At 37.5% G+C, this 14,657-nt stretch overlaps 2 non-coding genes across 2 annotated transcripts; one reads left to right on the top strand and one right to left on the bottom strand.

Annotated features, from left to right (window-relative positions):
* Positions 1-5,354: 5,354 nt before the first annotated feature.
* Positions 5,355-5,458, bottom strand: LOC112731380 (small nucleolar RNA R71). Its single transcript, XR_003167160.1, has one exon. It is a non-coding gene; the product is annotated as a small nucleolar RNA R71 (small nucleolar RNA).
* A 6,853-nt stretch (positions 5,459-12,311) lies between these two features.
* Positions 12,312-12,419, top strand: LOC112731449 (small nucleolar RNA R71). Its single transcript, XR_003167225.1, has one exon. It is a non-coding gene; the product is annotated as a small nucleolar RNA R71 (small nucleolar RNA).
* The last annotated feature ends 2,238 nt before the right edge of the window (positions 12,420-14,657 follow it).

Here is a 14,657-nt window from a genome sequence, read left to right on the forward strand (position 1 = left end):
TGCCTTGATTCTGAGTTAGCTTTATGAAATACTTTCTTTTATTATCGGTGAAATTCATCAAAGGAGATCCTTCGATTAATCCTTTCGGTCTCCTCTAGGTTGTAAATTTGTGACTAAACGCTGTTCTTGAACCTCGACTTAGATTCTGATCCTATAGTTCCCAACACTTTGATTGACGGTATCCGTATTTCCCAACTTTCTTGGACAAAACCAAAGACCATGTCTCCCATTGGTGCCTTTCGACACTTTTTTAGGATTCTGCTCGACATCAAAGAAGACCACAATATTTCTTATTTTCCAAACCCATTCCTATTTCGACCAAGTTCTGCTTCATGCCTTAACTCTTTTACTAGCTCCCAGCCAATGAACCAAGCAATAGTCAATGATATGTGGGCTAGGATCTTAACCCCTCATATCCTTCCTGTCAGCTTACCTCATGAATCAACCTGGGCTCTTAAAAAGAAATTAGCCCAAGCCTTACCTTTTCTTTTATTTCTCGACTCTAAGGCTCAAATGATTCACTACGACGTATTGGAGACAAAAGAATTCGACAAGATGTTAGAGATAAACTGCCAAATGATGTCGACTCAACACCATTATCTAAATATCAATCTTTGTTTCTTGTTGACTCCCGGAATTCATGAATGGTGGTCAAGCCCTCTCAAATATGGTTTTTCTTACTACGCAGATAGCATCGAAGAAAACCAAAGGTGAGTATATAGAAGAAATCCTTAATTTCTCTTCAAGCACTTCGTAATTATTTAGGCATTATTCTAATACTCAACTCACCTTACCTTTTGATTTTTTTTTAGTTACTCGACAGACAGTCATCACTAAAGTTGTTGCTGACCTACAACTAGTTGAGAAAAACTGGAATACTGATGAGGACGCATCAACTAAGACAAAGACCAAACAATGGAAAATAATGGGGAGGTCAGAGCAAAGGAAGGTCAAGCGACGCAACACTTTCCTAAAAAAAGCGTGGTCCTATTAATATTCTGACGGGAGCTGAACCATCAAAGCTTCAAAAGGTCTGACCTGCAACCTCAAAGGTATATACTTAATGATGTTTGTCACAACTATTTTCACCATGTTCTTGCAATTTTTATCTTTTTCGACTATATTGCAGTCAAAGCAATCCTAGAAAAGGGACTTCCTCTCGAGTTGCTGATATCGATAATCCTTCTGATCGATAAGTGGATCAGCCAATTCATGTTGAAACAGAATTCCTTCAGCCTATCCAGACTACTCATTGTTAGTCAGCCTAAACCTATTGACAATAGCTTCTCATATTTTGACCTCCTTTCCTCTGGTACTTCTTCTGTTTAGATTTTCAATGTTAAGTTCCTTTTGAATGTCACATGATCCTTTTATCTTTGACCTTTTTAGATTCTCTATATGTCACTTCCTAGTGATGCGGGAGCTCACCAAAAATCTGGGTCTGCATATGTGATGAGCGGATAATTTATACGCTTTTTGGCATTGTTTTTAGGTAGTTTTTAGTATGATTTAGCTACTTTTTAATATATTTTTATTAGTTTTTATGCAAAATTCATATTTCTGGACTTTACTATAAGTTTGTATGTTTTTCTCTGATTTTAGGTATTTTTTGGCTGAAATTGAGGGACCTGAGCAAAAATCTGATTCAGAGGCTAAATAAGGACTGCAGATGCTGTTGAATTCTGACCTCCCTGCACTCGAAATGGATTTTATGGAGCTACAGAAGCCCAATTGACGCGTTCTCAAATGCGTTGGAAAGTAGACATCCTGGGCTTTCCAGCAATATATAATAGTTCATACTTTGCTCGAGTTTTGATAATACAAACTGGCGTTTAAACGCCAACTTTCTACCCTATTCTGGCGTTAAACGCCAGAACTGGCATAAAAGCTGGAGTTAAACGCCCAAACTGGTACCAGAGCTAGCGTTTGACTCTAAGAAAAGTCTCTACATGTGAAAGATTCAATGCTCAGCCCAATCACACACCAAGTGGGCCCAGAAGTGGATTTCTGCATTAATTACTTATTTCTGTAAACCCTAGGCTACTAGTTCATTATAAATAGGACCTTTCACTATTGTATTTTTCATCTTTTGATCATCTTTGATCTTTGGATCATCTCTAGAACATATTATGTAGTTTTTATGTTCTGAGACCTCCATGGGAGGCTGGCCACTCAGCCATGTCTACCCTATTTTCACTTATGTATTTTCAACGGTGGAGTTTCTACACCCCAAAGATTAAGGTGTGGAGCTCTGCTGTTCCTCATGAAGTAATACAAAGTACTACTATTTTCTATTCAATTCAAGCTTATTCTTATTCTAAGATATTCACTCGCACTTCAACATGATGAATGTGATGATCCGTGACACTCATCATCATTCTCACCTATGAACGCGTGCCTGACAACCACCTCCGTTCTATCTGCAATAGCTTGAGTGCATATCTCTTGGGTTTCTAATATAAGATTAGAACCTTTGTGGTATAGGCTAGAATTATTGGCGGCCATTCTTGAGATCCGGAAAGTCTAAACCTTGTCTGTGGTATTCCGAATAGGATCTGGGATGGGATGACTGTGACGAGCTTCAAACTCGCGACTGTTGGGCGTAGTGACAGACACAAAAGGATCAATGGATCCTATTCCAGCATGAGTGAGAACTGACAGATGATTAGCCGTGGGGTGACAGCGCATTTGGACCATTTTCACTGAGAGGACGGACGGTAGCCATTGACAACGGTAATCCCCCAACATATAGCTTGCCATGGAAGGGAGTATGAATGATTGGATGAAGGCAATAGGAAAGCAGAGGTTCAGAAGGAACAAAGCATCTTCATACGCTTATCTGAAATTCCACCAATGACTTACATAAGTGCTTCTATCTTATTTTCTATTTTAATTATATTTCAATTATCAAAATCCCATAAGCATTTGAATCTGCCTGACTGAAATTTACAAGGATGACCATAGCTTGCTTCAAGCCGACAATCTCCGTGGGATCGACCCTTACTCACGTAAGGTATTACTTGGACGACCCAGTGCACTTGCTGGTCAGCTGCACGGAGTTGTGTGAAAAGTGTGCGATCACGATTCTGTGTACCAAGTTTTTGGCGCCGTTGCTGGGGATTGTTCGAGTTTGGACAACTGACGGTTCATCTTGTTGCTCAGATTAGGTAACTTTATCTTATTTTTATTTTCGAAAAATTCAAAAAAAAATTTATTTTATTTTGTTCTTCAGAATTTTTAAGAATGAATTCCAGAGTTTCTTGATGATCTGTTGAAGTCTGGCTAGCTGTGAAGCCATGTCTAATCTTTTGGACCGAGGTTTCAACTTATCATCACAAGAGCTTGTTGATTTCTATCAAACTTGCTGTTGAATGTAATGATCTGCTAAAGCTTGGCTGGCCATTGGCCATGTCTAGTGTTTTGGACCGAAGCTTTCACTGAAAGCTTGCCTGGCTAGTAAGCCATGTCTAATTCCTGGACCGGAGTTTTAAACTAACATTACATGATTCATGGAATTCTCATTAAGAATTTTGAATTCTTTATTTTCTTTTTCCAAATAATTTTCGAAAAATACAAAAAATTTTATAAAACCATAAAACCAAAAATATTTTGTGTTTCTCGTTTGAGTCTAGTGTCAAATTTTAAGTTTGGTGTCAATTGCATGTTTTTCCTTTTCTTGCATTTTTTGAAATTTTATGCATGATGTTCTTTGTTGATCTTCAAGTTGTTCTTGATGATTTCCTTTGTTCTGATCTTTAAACTCTCCTGTTTGGTATCTTTTGTTGTTTTTCATATGCATTTTCAAATTGTTATTGTCCCTAGTATGCAAACTTCTAAGTTTGGTGTCTTGTATGCATTATTTGTTTTGATATTGATTTTCCATGTTTAGTTTCATTCTGTTGTTTTTATCTCTCATCATTAAAAATTTAAAAATTTTCAAAATTATGTCTTTTCAAGTTAATAATACAGAGAATTGAAGATTCAGAATATACAGCAGAGGAATTACAGAGAAAAAGCTGGGCGTTCAAAACACCCAGTGAGGAAGGAAAACTGGCGTTTAAACACCAGCCAGGGTGCCTGGCCGGGCGTTAAACACCCAGAAGGGTAGTATTTTGGGCGTTAAACGCCAGAATGGATACAATTCTGGGCGTTTAACGCCAGGATGGCACAGGAGGGGAGATTTTATTTTTCAAAATCAAATCTTATCAATCATATCTTTTTCAAAATCAAATCTTTTAAATTATTTTTCAATATTTTCGAAAATCCTTGCTGTAATTAATGATTTGATTCAAAAATTTCAAGTTGTTACTTGCTTATTAAGAAAGATTCAATATTTGAATTTTAGAATCATATCTTTTAAATTTCTTGTTAGCCAAGTAATTAATTTCCAATCATATCATTAATTTAAAATCTTTTCAAATTGTTTTTCAATCATACCTTCTCAATCACATCTTTTTCAAAATAATTTTCAATCATATCTTTTTGATTGCTAATTTCAAAATCTTTTTCAAAATCACTTAATCACTTTCTCACTTTTAATTTTCGAAAACCATCAACCACTTTTTCAAAATTCCTTTTAATTAATTTAAATTTTTTATTTTGTTTTCGAAAATTCTTCTCCGTCCTCACCTTTTTCTATTTAAGGACTACACTCCTCCTCAATTAGTAATTCGGACTATCTCTCCTTCTTCATATGTTCGAATTCTACCTACCTACCTTATCCCTCTGTTCCTATTTTCCTCTGACACCTCAAGGAATCTCTATACTATGACATAGAGGATTCCATACTTTCTTGTTCTCTTCTCTTTCATATGAGCAGGAACAAAGATAAATGTATTCTTGTTGAAGCTAATCCTGAACCTGAAAGGACCTTGAAGAGGAAGCTAAGAGAAGCTAAAGCACAACTCTCTGGAGAGAAACTGACAGAAATTTTCGAAAAGGAAGAAGACATGGTAGCCAAAAATAACAACAATGCCAACAATACAAGGAAGATGCTTGGTGACTTTACTGCACCCTCTTCTGACTTCTGTGGAAGGAGCATCTCAATTCCTGCAATTGGAGCAAACAACTTTGAGCTTAAGCCTCAATTAGTTTCTCTGATGCAGCAGAATTGCAAGTATCATGGACTTCCATTGGAAGATCCTCATCAATTTCTAGCTGAATTCTTGCAAATCTATGACACTGTCAAGGCCAATGGGGTTGACCCTGAGGTCTACAAACTTATGCTTTTCCCCTTTGCAGTAAGAGACAGAGCTAGGACATGGTTGGACTCACAACCTAAAGAAAGTCTGAACTCTTGGGAAAAGCTGGTCAATGCCTTCTTGGCAAAGTTCTTTCCACCTCAAAAATTGAGTAAGCTTAGAGTGGAAGTCCAAACCTTCAGACAGAAGGAAGGCGAATCCCTCTATGAAGCTTGGGAAAGATACAAGCAATTGATCAGAAGGTGTCCTTCTGGCATGCTTTCAGAATGGAGCATCATATGCATATTCTATGATGGTCTGTCTGAACTGTCCAAGATGTCATTGGACAACTCTGCTTGTGGATCTCTTCATCTGAAGAAGATGCCTGAAGAAGCCCAAGAACTCATTGAAATGGTTGCAAATAATCAATTCATGTACACTTCTGAAAGAAATCCTGTGAACAATGGGACAACTTAGAAGAAAGGAGTTCTTGAGATTGATACTCTGAATGCCATATTGGCTCAGAACAAAATATTGACTCAGCAAGTCAATATGATTTCTGGTGCGCAAAATCGTGATCGTTCATTCCTTGGTAACGACGTCAAAAACTTAATACGCACGTTCATAATTTTAGTTCTTTGTCACAACTTCGCACAACTAACCAGCAAGTGCACTAGGTCGTCCAAGTAATATACCTTACGTGAGTAAGGGTCGATCCCACGGAGATTGTCAGCTTGAAGCAAGCTATGGTCACCTTGTAAATCTTAGTCAGGCTAATTCAAATGGTTATAGAGTTTTCATAATTAAAAGATAAATAAAACGTAAAATAGGATAGAAATACTTATGTAATTCATAGGTGAGAATTTCAGATAAGCGTATAGAGATGCTTTTGTTCCTCCTGAACCTCTGTTTCCTACTGTCTTCAACCAATCATTCCTACTCCTTTCCATGGCAAGCTTTATGTAGGGCATCACTGTTGTCAATGGCTACATCCCGTCCTCTCAGTGAAAATGGTCCAAAATGCGCTGTCATCGCACGGCTAATCATCTGTAGGTTCTCGATCATACTGGAATAGGATTCAGTAATCCTTTTGCGTCTGTCACTACGCCTAGCACTCGTGAGTTTGAAGCTCGTCACAACCATCCCTTCCCAGATCCTACTCGGAATACCACAGACAAGGTTTAGACTTTTTGGATCTCAAGAATGGCCGCCAATAATGCTAGCCTATACCACGAAGACTCTGATCGTAGATCAGAAGGCTAAGAGATACACATTCAAGCTTGTTTTCATGTAGAACGAAAGTGGTTGTCAGGCACGTGTTCATAGGTGAGAATAGTGATGAGTGTCACATAATCATCACATTCATCATGTTCTTGTGTGCGAATGAATATCTTAGAGAAGAAATAAGCTTGAGTTGAATAGAAAAACAATAGTACTTTGCATTAATTCATGAGGAACAGTAGAGCTCCACACCTTAATCTATGGTGTGTAGAAACTCTACCGTTGAAAATACATAAGAATAAGGTCCAGGCATGGCCGAATGGCCAGCCTCCATGATCTAAGAACTAAATGTCCAGAGATGATCCCAAAAGATGTAAATACAATAGTAAAAAGTCCTACTTATACTAAACTAGTTACTAGGGTTTACAGAAATGAGTAAATGATGCAGAAATCCACTTCCGGGCCCACTTGGTGTGTGCTTGGGTTGAGCATTGAAGCTTTCACGTGTAGAGGTCTTCCTTGGAGTTGAACACCAGTTTGTAACCTGTTTCTGGCATTTAACTCTGCTTTGCAACCTGTTTCTGGCGTTTAACTCCAGAATAAGGCAGGGAGCTCGCGTTGAACGCCAGTTTGCGTCATCTAAACTCGGGCAAAGTATGGACTATTATATATTGCTGGAAAACCCTAGATGTCTACTTTACAACGTAATTAAGAGTACGCCATTTGGGCTCTTTTAGCTCTAGAAAATACACTTTGAGTGCAGGGAGGTCAGAATCCAACAGCATCTGCAGTCCTTCTTCAACCTCTGAATCTGATTTTTGCTCAAGTCCCTCAATTTCAGCCAGAAATTACCTGAAATCACAGAAAAACACAAAAACTCATAGTAAAGTCCAGAAATGTGATTTTTATTTAAAAACTAATAAAAATATATTAAAAAATAACTAAATCATACTGAAAACTATGTAAAAACAATGCCAAAAAGCGTATAAATTATCCGCTCATCACTCATCACAACACCAAACTTAAATTGTTGCTTGTCCCCAAGCAACTGAAAATCAAATAGGATAAAAAGAAGAGAATATACTATAAATTCCAAAATATCAATGAAACTTAGCTCCAATCAGATGAGCGGAACTAGTAGCTTTTTGCCTCTTGAATAGTTTTGGCATCTCACTTTATCCCTTGAAGTTCAGAATGATTGGCATCTATAGGAACTCAGAATTCAGATAGTATTATTCATTCTCCTAGTTCAGTATGTTGATTCTTGAACACAGCTACTTTATGAGTCTTGGCCGTGGCCCTAAGCACTTTGTTTTCCAGTATTACCACCGGATACATAAATGCCACAGACACATAACTGGGTGAACCTTTTCAGATTGTGACTTAGCTTTGCTAGAGTCCCCAATTAGAGGTGTCCAGGGTTCTTAAGCACACTCTTCTTTTTGCTTTGGACCTCGACTTTAACTGCTCAGTCTCAAGTTTTCACTTGACACCTTAACGCCACAAGCACATGGTTAGGGACAGCTTGGTTTAGCCGCTTAGGCCAGGATTTTATTCCTTTAGGCCCTCCTATCCATTAATGCTTAAAGCCTTGGATCCTTTTTATCCTTGCCTTTTGGTTTTAACGGTTATTGGCTTTTTGCTCTTGCCTTTTGGTTTATAGAGCTTTTGGCTTTTTCTGCTTGCTTTTTCTTTTTCTTTTTCTTTTCTTTTTTTTCGCCATTTTTTTTCGCAAGCTTTTGTATTCACTGCTTTTTCTTGCTTCAAGAATCATTTTTATGATTTTTCAGATTATCAAATAATATGTCTCCTTTTTATCATTCTTTCAAGATCCAACATATTTAACATTCATAAACAACAATTTCAAAAGACATATGCACTGTTCAAGCATTCATTCAAAGAACAGAAAGTATTGTCACCACATCAAAATAATTAAACTAGTTTCAAGGATGAATTCGAAATCATGTACTTCTTGTCCTTTTGTAATTAAAACATTTTTCTTTTAAGAGAGGTGATGAATTCATAGGACATTCATAACTTTAAGGCATAGACACTTAAATACTAATGATCATGTAATAAGACACAAACATAAACATAAAGCATAGTAAACAAAAAATAGGAAAATAAGAACAAAGAGATTAAGGAACGGGTCCACCTTAGTGAGGGTGGCGTCTTCCTCTTCTTGAAGAACCAATGGTGCTCTTGAGCTCCTCTATGTCTCTTCCTTGTCTTTGTTGCTCCTCCCTCATAGCTCTTTGATCTTCTCTAATCTCATGGAGAATGATGGAGTGCTCTTGGTGTTCCACCCTTAGTTGTCCCATGTTAGAACTTAATTCTCCTAGGGAGGTGTTGATTTGCTCCCAATAGTTTTGTGGAGGAAAGTGCATCCCCTAAGGTATCTCAGGGATTTTATGGTGAGGAATTTCCTCATGCTCTTGTTGGGGTCCATGATCTCTTGTTTGCTCCATTCTTTTCTTAGTGATGGGCTTGTCCTCTTCAATGAGGATGTCTCTCTCTATGTCAATTCCATCCGAATTGCAGAGGTGACAAATGAGGTGAGGAAAGGCTAACCTTGCCAAAGTGGAAGACTTGTCAGCCACCTTATAAAGTTCTTGAGGTATAATCTCATGGACTTCCACTTCCTCCCCAATCATGATACTATGGATCATGATGGCCCGGTCTATAGTAACTTCAGACCGGTTGCTAGTAGGAATGATTGAGCGTTGAATGAACTCTAACCATCCTCTAGCTACAGGCTTAAGGTCCAGTCTTCTCAATTGAACCGGCTTGCCTCTTGAGTCAACTTTTCGTTGAGCTCCTTCCACACATATGTCCATGAGGACTTGGTTCAACCTTTGATCAAAGTTGACCCTTCTAGTGTAGGGGCGTGCGTTTTCTTGCATCATTGGCAAGTTGAACGCCAACCTTACATTTTCCGGACTGAAATCTAAGTAATTCCCCCGAACCATTGTAAGCCAATTCTTTGGATTCGGGTTCACACTTTGATCATGGTTCCTAGTGATCCATGCGTTTGCATAGAATTCTTGAACCATTAAGATCCCGACTTTTTGAATGGGGTTGGTGAGAACTTCCCAACCTCTTCTTCGGATCTCATGTCGGATCTCCGGATACTCATTCTTTTTGAGCTTGAAAGGAACCTCAGGGATCACTTTCTTCTTGGCCACAACTTCATAGAAGTGGTCTTGATGGACCTTTGAGATGAATCTCTCCATCTCCCATGACTCAGAGGTGGAAGCAATTGCCTTCCTTTTCCTCTTTCTTGAGGTTTCTCTGGCCTTAGGTGCCATTAATGGTTATGGAAAAACAAAAAGCAATGCTTTTACCATACCAAACTTAAAATGTTTGCTCGTTCCCGAGCAAAAGAAGAGAGAAAGAAGGAGAAAAAGAAGAAAAATGGAGGAGAGGGAGAGAGGCGTGTATTCGGCCAAGGGTAAGAAGAAAGAGTTGTGTTGTGTGAAAATGAAGAAGGAATGAAGGGTTTATATAGGAGTGGGGGGAGGTTTAGGGTTCGGCCATTAGGGTTGGGTTTGGGAGGGAAAAGAGTTTGAATTTTGGAGGTAGGTAGGGTTTTTGGGGAAGAGAGGATGGATGTGAGTGGTGAAGAGGTGATGGGGAAGAGTGATTGAGGTGATTGGTGAGGGGTATTTGTGGAAGAGAGTTATGAAAAGGTGTGAAGAGGAGAGAAGAAAAGGTGGGGATCCTGTGGGTCCACAGATCCAGTGGGGTCAAGGACTTAACATCCCTGCTCCAATTAGGCGTGTAAAACGCCCTTAGCATGCATGTCTGGCATTAAACGCCAGCTTGCTGCTTGTTTTTGGCGTTAAACGCCCAAATGTAGCCTACTTCTGGCATTTAACGCCACTTCCATGCTCTGTTCTAGCGTTAAATGCCAGTCTGGTGCTTGTTTCTGGCGTTTAACGCCAGCTTGATGCTTCTTTCTGGCGTTAAACGCCAGTTTGATGCTTCTTACTGGCGTTTAAATGCCAGTAAGTTCTTCCTCCAGAGTGAGCTGTTTTTAAAGCTGTTTTTCATTCTGTTTTTAATTTTTCAGTAGTTTTTGTGACTCCACATGATCATCAACCTAAAAAAAACATAAAATAACAATAAAATAAAATAGATATAATTAAATAACATTGGGTTGCCTCTCAACAAGCGCTTCTTTAATGTCAATAGCTTGACAGTGAGCTCTCATGGAGCCTTACAGATGTTCAGAGCATTGTTAGAACCTCCCAACACCAAACTTAGAGTTTGAATGTGGGGGTTCAACACCAAACTTAGAGTTTGGTTGTGGCCTCCCAACACCAAACTTAGAGTTTGACTGTGGGGGCTTTGGTTGACTCTGCAGTGAGAGAAGCTTTTCATGCTTACTCTCCATGGTTACAGAAGGAGATCCTAGAGTTTTAAACACAAGGTTGTCCTCATTCAGTTGAAGGACCAATTCTTCTCTGTCCACATCAATCACAGCTCTTGCTGTGGCTAGGAAGGGTCTTCTAAGGATGATGGATTCATCCTCATCCTTCTCAGTGTCTAGGATTATGAAATCAACAGGGATGTAAAGGCCTTCAACCTTTACTAACACGTCCTCTACTTGTCCATAAGCCTATTTTCTTGAGTTGTCTACCATCTCTAATGAGATTTTGGCAGCTTGCACCTCAAAGATCCCGAGTTTCTCCATTACAGAGAGTGGCATTAAGATAATTCCTGACCCCAGGTCACACAGAGCCTTCTCAAAGGTCATGGTGCCTATGTTACAGGGAATTAGGAATTTACCAGGATCCTATTTCTTTTGAGGTAGAGTTTTCTGAACCAAGGTATTTAGTTCCTTGATGAGCAATGGAGGTTCATCCTCCCAAGTCTCATTACCAAAAAATTTGGCATTCAGCTTCATGATTGCTCCTATATATTGAGCAACTTGCTCTTCGGCAATGTCTTCATCTTCTTCAGAAGATGAATAGTCATCAGAGCTCATAAATGGTAAAAGGAGGTTCAATGGAATCTCTATGGTCTCTAGATGAGCCTCAGATTCCTTTGGTTCCTCAAAGGGAAACTCCTTATTGGTCACTGAACGTCCCAGGAGATCTTCCTCACTAGGATTCACGTCCTTCTCCTCCTCTTTGGGTTTGGCCACACCAAGTAAGGTAATGGCCTTGCACTCTCTTTTGGATTCTCTTCTGTATTGCTTGGGGGAGTACTAGGAGGGGTTTCAGTGACTCTTTTACTCAGCTAGCCCACTTGTGCCTCCAAATTTCTAATGGAGGACCTTGTTTCATTCATGAAACTTAAAGTGGCTGTAGATAGATCAGAGACTATATTTGCTAAGCTAGATGGATTCTGCTCAGAATTCTCTGTCTGTTGCTGAGTAGATGATGGAAAAGGCTTGCTATTGCTAAACCTGTTTCTTCCACCATTATTAAAGCCTTGTTGAGGCTTTTGTTGATCCTTCCATGAGAAATTTGGATGATTTCTCTATGAGAGATTATAGGTATTTCCATAGGGTTCCCCCATGTAATTCATCTCTGCTATTGCAGGGTTCTCAGGATCATAAGCTTCTTCTTCAGAAGATGCCTCTTCAGTACTGTTGGATGCAGCTTGCAATCCATTCAGACTCCGAGAAATCATATTGACTTGCTGAGTCAATATTTTGTTATGAGCCAATATGGCATTCAGAGCATCAATTTCAAGAACTCCCTTCCTCTGAGGCGTCCCATTACTCACAGGATTCCTTTCAGAAGTGTATATGAACTGGTTATTTGCAACCATGTCAATGAGTTCCTGAGCTTCTGCAGGCATTTTCTTTAGGTGAATGGATCCACCTGCAGAATGGTCCAATGACATCTTTGATAATTCAGACAGACCATCATAGAATATATCCAGGATGGTCCATTCTGAAAGCATGTCAGAAGGACACTTTTTGGTCAGTTATTTGTATCTCTCCCAAGCTTCATAGAGGAATTCACCTTCTTTTTGTCTGAAGGTTTGAACATCCACTCTAAGCTTGCTAAGCTTTTGAGGAGTAAAGAACTTGGCTAAGAAAGCCGTGACTAGCTTATCCCAAGAGTTCAAGCTATCTTTAGGTTGAGAGTCCAACCATATTCTAGCTCTATCTCTTACAGCAAACGGGAAAAGCATAAGCCTGTAGACCTCGGAATCAACCCCATTGGTCTTAACAGTATCACAGATCTGCAAGAATTCAGTTAAGAACTGAAAAGGATCTTCTGATGGAAGTCCATGAAACTTGCAGTTCTGTTGCATCAGAGAAACTAATTGAGGCTTTAGCTCAAAATTGTTTGCTCCAATGGCAGGGATTGAGATGCTTCTTCCATGTAAATTGGAATTTGGTGCAGTAAAGTCACCAAGCATCTTCCTTGCATTGTTATTATTTTCGGCCATGTCTTCTTCTTTTTCAAAAATTTCTGTCAGATTTTCTCCAGAGAGTTGTGCTTTAGCTTCCCTTAGCTTCCTCTTCAGAGTCCTTTTAGGTTCAGGATCAACCTCAACAAGAATGTTCTTATCCTTGTTCCTGCTCATATGAAAAAGAAGAAAACAGAAAAGGAAATATGGAATCCTCTATGTCACAGTATAGAGATTCCTTTATGTGAGTAGAAGAAGAAAAGAATAAAAGAAGAGAAATTCGAACACCAAGAGGAAGAGAGGGTTCGAATTTTGAGATGAAGAGAAGTGTTAGTAAATAAATAAATAATTAGAAGGAGATGAGAGAGAAAAATTTTCAAAAATAATTGAAAAGAAAAGAAAAATATTTTTGTTTTTAATTTAAAATTAAAGTTAAAATAAAAAAATTAAAAAAAAAGAAAAATGAAATGAAATTAAATTAAAATTTAAAACAATTAGTTAATTAAAAAGGAATTTTGAAAAAGAGGAAGGTGATTCTCGAAATTCAGAGAGAGAGAATTATTTAGGTAGTTTTGAAAAAGATAAGAATTAAACAAAAAGATAAGATTAATTGAAAAAGATTTGAAAATCAATTTTTGAAAAGATAAGAGGTTAGAAGAGATTTTGAAATTGATTTTGAAAAAGATGTGATTGAAACTTATTTTGAAAAAGATTTGAAAAAGAAATTTAAAAAGATTTGATTTTGAAAATTAAAGTTGATTACTTGACTAACAAGAAACAAAAAGATATGATTTAAAAATTTAAAGATTGAACCTTTCTTACTAGGCAAGTAACAACTTAAAATTTTTGAATCAATCACATTAATTGTTAGCATTAATTTTGGAAATATGGAATAAGAAAAAGATTTTGAAAATAAATTTTAAAAATTTTGAAATTATGAAAGAAAAATGAAAAAGATTTGATTTTTGAAGAAGATTTGAAAAAGATAGAATTTTTAAATTAAAAATTTGATTTGACTCATAAGAAACAACTAAATTTTAAAAAAGTTTGAAAAAGTCAACTCAAATTTTCGAAAATTTATGAGAAAATAAGGAAAAGATATTTTTTTATTTTTGAATTTTTAATGAGGAGAGAGAAAAAAGGAAAGATATCATTTTTATGTTTTTCTCTTTTTCTATTAAACAACAAAAATGAAACACACATAAAAATTTAAGATCAAAATAAAAATGCGTGCAAGAACACCTTGAATGTCAGATGAACACCAAGAACACTTTGAATGTCAAGATGAACATCAAGAACATGTTTTTGAAAATTTTTAAGAAAAGAAAAACATGCAAGACACCAAACTTAAAATTTTTAAACTATAGGCACTAATAATTCAAGAATGCATATGAAAAACAAGAAAAGACACAAAACATGAAAATCATCAAGAACAACTTGAAGATCATGAAGAATGCAATGCATGAATTTTCGAAAAATGCAAGAAAGAGATAAACATGCAATTGACACCAAACTTATGACTTGACACTAGATTCAAGCAAGAAACATCAAATTATTTTTGGTTTTATGATTTTATTAAAATTTTTTTGTATTTTTTTTTCAAAAATTAATTGAAAAAAGAAAATTAAGGATTTCAAAATTTTGAATGAGAATTCCAGGAATCATGCAATGTTAGTCTAAAGCTTCGGTCCAAGAATTAGACATGGCTCACTAGCCAGCCAAGCTTTCAGTGAAAGCTCCGGTCCAAAACACTAGACATGGCCAATGGCCAGCCAAGTTTCAGCAGATACAAATCAGGCATATAACAGCTGATTAGATGAGAGTCCAAGGGCTCTTGCCATGATAGATGGAAGCCTCAGTCCAAAAATTTAGACATGGCTTGAC

Source organism: Arachis hypogaea, chromosome 12 (genome assembly GCF_003086295.3).
Source record: "Arachis hypogaea cultivar Tifrunner chromosome 12, arahy.Tifrunner.gnm2.J5K5, whole genome shotgun sequence".
NCBI lineage: Eukaryota > Viridiplantae > Streptophyta > Magnoliopsida > Fabales > Fabaceae > Arachis > Arachis hypogaea.